At 52.6% G+C, this 4,337-nt stretch overlaps 1 non-coding gene across 1 annotated transcript; it reads right to left on the bottom strand.

Moving 5' to 3' along the window:
* Positions 1-1,787: 1,787 nt before the first annotated feature.
* Positions 1,788-1,860, bottom strand: TRNAR-ACG (transfer RNA arginine (anticodon ACG)). Its single transcript has one exon. It is a non-coding gene; the product is annotated as a tRNA-Arg (tRNA).
* Between the last annotated feature and the right edge of the window lie 2,477 nt (positions 1,861-4,337).

Genomic DNA, 4,337 nt, shown 5'->3' with positions numbered 1-4,337 from the left:
TGACTTTCAAATGAAAAACTACGTGAAATCCACGACAAAGACCTATACATGTGCGAGATGGGACGACCTTATCGCTGCAATGTTATTAATCTCGCCCGCCCACCTGACTTACTGCTGCGATTGCCGTATCTTGGAATCCAGTTCGTTACCCGGAGAGACCACTGGTTTTTTTTTTCTTCACATTACATGCCCTGTCTATGTCGTATTTATCCTCGATTTCAGCTCAGACATCATGATGATGATGAATTATCACGGCGCAAGGGCATCTGTGGCCAAAGAGCACCATGGCACAAGGTTTTTCGTTCGACTCAACGTGGGGTCAGCGACCCATTTCCCAAGCATTTCACACTAAGGAAGCCGAGCACCAGGCAGGGAAAAGCTGGTACCCATTGTATCACCGGTGTGTGCCCGGCGACACTAGGGATCGAACCCCGCACCTCCCTCCCGCATGCGAGGCGGATGCTCAAACGACTAGGCCACCGCTGTGGTAGCTCAGACATCGTGAACTCGAATTTGTTTCTTGACCTACTCCTGCTCTCTTAGCGTTACGCCTGTAATTTAGAAAAAAATGATGCACGATTAATTACAATAGGAATTCCAGAGTTTTCAGGTACCCAAAGAAATTCCAGGCCTCTCAGGACCCTTCACAACAACTTTTTCATAATTAACGCAGAGCGCGCTAGACGATGCCAGCCCAGCAGCTACAGGGAGGCGCAGGAGAAGCTCCGACGCGAGATGTTGCTGCACCGGCGGGAATCGCCGCCACGTGGTCCGAGCGTGGTACCGAGCGCACGCCGTTCGCGGCTTTCCACCCGCATGCCAACATCGATCTGCTGACAGCACAGCATGGACCGCAAGCGACGGAGATCGCGGGAAGCAGCATACAGCGTCGAGGAGGAAGGGGCCAACAGGCGTGCGCGCAGTGCCCCTCCTTCACCACGGTTCTCGTTCCCCCACCACCATCGCGACAGAGAGAGGGAAGGATGGAGGTCGCGGCAGACGACCGCCTGTCTGCGCCGGCCTCCTAACTGGGCCACCCCTTCTCCCCCTCCCGAACGGGGGAATCCCCGTAGCAGACTGCAGAGTCACCAGCCGCTTCGCGCGCTCCTTCGCAGGTTCCCGCCACTGGTGCCCTGGCATCCGTGACGGCGGCGCCACCAGCGGGGACGGAGAGGGCTGCCGCGTCGTCTGCTAGCGGCGCGGCAGTGCGCCCTGACTGCAGCGCGACAGCGGCGGGCTGCAGCCTGGTTGCGTGGAAGCAAGCCACCGCAAAAGCTCAACGCTGTCGAGAGCCTGCTCTACAGCGAGCAGAGTAGAGTAGAGTAGAGTGGCGGGCGTGGCGCTATTTATTACGTATAATATTTATCCAATCGCCTGTCCTTTCTTACTGTAAGTCCCCTCTTTCTTTCCCCCCGTTGTCCTCTCCCTGTCCCTTTTATAGCTGCAGCTCAGTTGCGTCTGGATTCGACGGCAGACGCCGCGGTCAGCAAAAAATATTTCCTTTCCTTCTCGCATCTTATTTTACAATAAACCGCCACTAATAATAATACGCTCCATCTCCTGACATCACGTGCGAATCGTGTGCAGTAGGCGGTCAGTGAAGCGTAGAGGTTCGACGACAACCGCATCTCCAAGGGCAGCAGCGCCGCTCACGCTCAACACGACGGTGTGCTGGATGTTGTCACGCCGCACAAACTGCCCTGAAGCTACATGCCAGTGCCGGAAACGACGCTGCTTGCATTTATGACGACTGACTCGCAACGTTTAGCAAGAAAAAAGAAAGCAGCCGAGCCTGCCAGGATTCGAACCTGGAATCTTCTGATCCGTAGTCGGACGCGTTACCTGTTGCGCCACAGGCCCCTTTTTCTTTCTTTAATGCCGACTTCAGCACGTCATTTATAAACCAATCCACGCGAACAACACAACACAGATGCTAAAGCTACGTCACCCGCATGTGGGGTTACATAAACACATTAAAATTCGCGCATGTATAACAAAGCTTCCCTTCTCGGAAGCCACCCAGGCACTGGGTCTTGTATTTTGTGGCCTTCAATAACTCTTCCAACAGATTCACGAAAACACTCTCTTATCGGGCTCGCGTCAATGTCCGCATGTCTGGCTGCCATCCTGGATCGCCAAATACTGTGCAGGCCAAATATCACGATCATGTCGAAAGGAACCCCGTCTTCATTGTCAACAGGCAAAAATCTGATTCCGAAAGCACCCACCGGTAATTCTTTTTTAATTGTGCGTTGTAGAATGTCCCAAATGAAAAAGGCTTCCCAACAATACAAGAAGACGTGTTCAATCGCGTCCGGCTTTCGGCATATGAAACAATGATTTCCCCAAGGTACAAAAAACCATACACTCCTGCCCCCTGTCCCTCTTTCCCGCTACAACTGCGCCCCATTCAGTGCTGAGGCTAAACATTTCTCACCATTCTAACGCAGTTTTGAGGGCAATAGGTGAAAAGGCTACCTCTCATAGAATCGAAATTGTCATTTTATTTAGTAATAACATTTTTCTGCAACTAGAAAATGCGCGTATCTCAGGCACGAAGTTCATTTCATGGCACTCTAGTGTAATTTCATGCCAGGATACACCAGAGGGTGCCATGAAACAAACTTCGTGCTTGAGATATACGCATTTTTTAATTCCTGAAACATTTTATTACTAAACAACTGAGAATTTAGATTCTATTACAGACAGCCTTTTCCACCTAGTGCCATCAAAATCGCGTTATAATGGTTGGAACTCCTTAGCCACAGCGCTAAACTCCCGCCAAATCTACCACCCTCTCCCTCATCCTTTCCTTCTCAGAGCAATATGTAGCAGGTGGTATGGCTTCGACTATACAGACCGCCACCATGCCATGCCCTTTCCTGCTCTCCTTCATACATAGAGGGGGAAGATCTCCACCCTCTTAATTATACCGAAGCACCAGAGCGGATTTTGAGCGCAGTTACAAACAAACCGAAGCCTCCCCTTCAAGGGATGGAATCACAGGAGCGGTGAGAGGCTGCTCTGCGGGCCGAGACTTGAAAGCCGCCGCGGCCCAACAGTGCCCGGTCATGAGGGTCCGTCGCCGTGCTGCTCGTCCGCCTCACCCTTCACGTACCCTCACCTGATCCACTGAAGTGGCTGAAATAAAACTCTCACCAACCAACCAGCTCTCTCGTGCTAGCTCGCACTGCACACTAGATGCGCCATCTGTGGGCTACCTATCGCCGAGCCGTGAAATTTCGTTTTTTTTTTTTCAGTAAAAAGAAAATTGCGCTGAACCTAGGCCAAAACTGCGTCAAAAGGGTTCCTCCCAACTGTTACAGTTGGGGTTCAGTTTTAAGAAGGGGGAAAAATAACGGGTCGGTTACGGTTTTTGGCTTGGTTGCGTGCTCAGTTCCACGCCCATTCGATCAAAAGGTTTGGCCGTGATGGCTTTCCCCCTGACTGAAGAAATACCACCACTGAAAATTGGTTTTGAAGAGATGAAAGACACAGAATATGTCTCACTTGTCGGTGGACCCCTCAATCTCTTCATGAGGGAAGGGAGGAAGAAGTTGGGAGTGAAAGAAGAAAGAGTGCCGCTGTAAAGGGGTGCGGAATAATCTCCACCGCTTGGGGATCTTTAACGAGGGCTGACATCGCACAGAACACGGGCGCCTTTGGGGAAGAGTTAGAAACGCAGCGCGGCTAACACGTGGTCCGTCTGTTACTCCGTGCGTTGACTGGTCGGTAGCCGTGGGTGCCTGCGTCTAACCGCGCCCATTCAAACTTCACATGCGCCGGGCAGCCGTGCGCAGAAACTGCCGAATTCCTGGCTTGCAACAAGGGCGCTGTAAGCATTAACAGCACAGTGCCGAACTCAGAGAAACCAATGATTGCGCCATGCTAGTGTGACTAATCGATGAGCAAAAAGGCGGCACTCACCAGACCACGGTGCATGGTTTCGTCATGTCCAGAGAAGACGACATACAGGTTTTCGATAAACCAAGCTGTCGCGTGCACAGTACGAGCACCAGACGTCTGCAAAGCGGCTGCGTGGTTCGCGGCTAACTACTTCGCATGTCGTCAGCGCAACGCTGCCCCAAGTTCAGTCAAATGGTGCGAACTGGCCGGGTACGGACGGGGCCGTCGTGTACCCGGAATCACCGCAGACTGCCTCGCCTTCGCGGACCACGTGACCTGCGCTCGCGCGTTGAGATGCGGCTCCTGAGCCGAACCAGCCGGGGCGGCTTCGCCGGAAATCTGACGCTGACGGCCAAAAATTTTTGTGCGCAGGAAGTAGCATAGTCATTAGCACGTTTGGCTGCGAAGCGGAAGGATGGGAGTTCGAATCA

Source organism: Amblyomma americanum, chromosome 1, assembly GCF_052857255.1.
Source record: "Amblyomma americanum isolate KBUSLIRL-KWMA chromosome 1, ASM5285725v1, whole genome shotgun sequence".
NCBI lineage: Eukaryota > Metazoa > Arthropoda > Arachnida > Ixodida > Ixodidae > Amblyomma > Amblyomma americanum.
The sequence above is the reverse complement of the archived record's forward strand: the minus strand, read 5'-3'. Positions and strand labels throughout refer to the sequence as shown.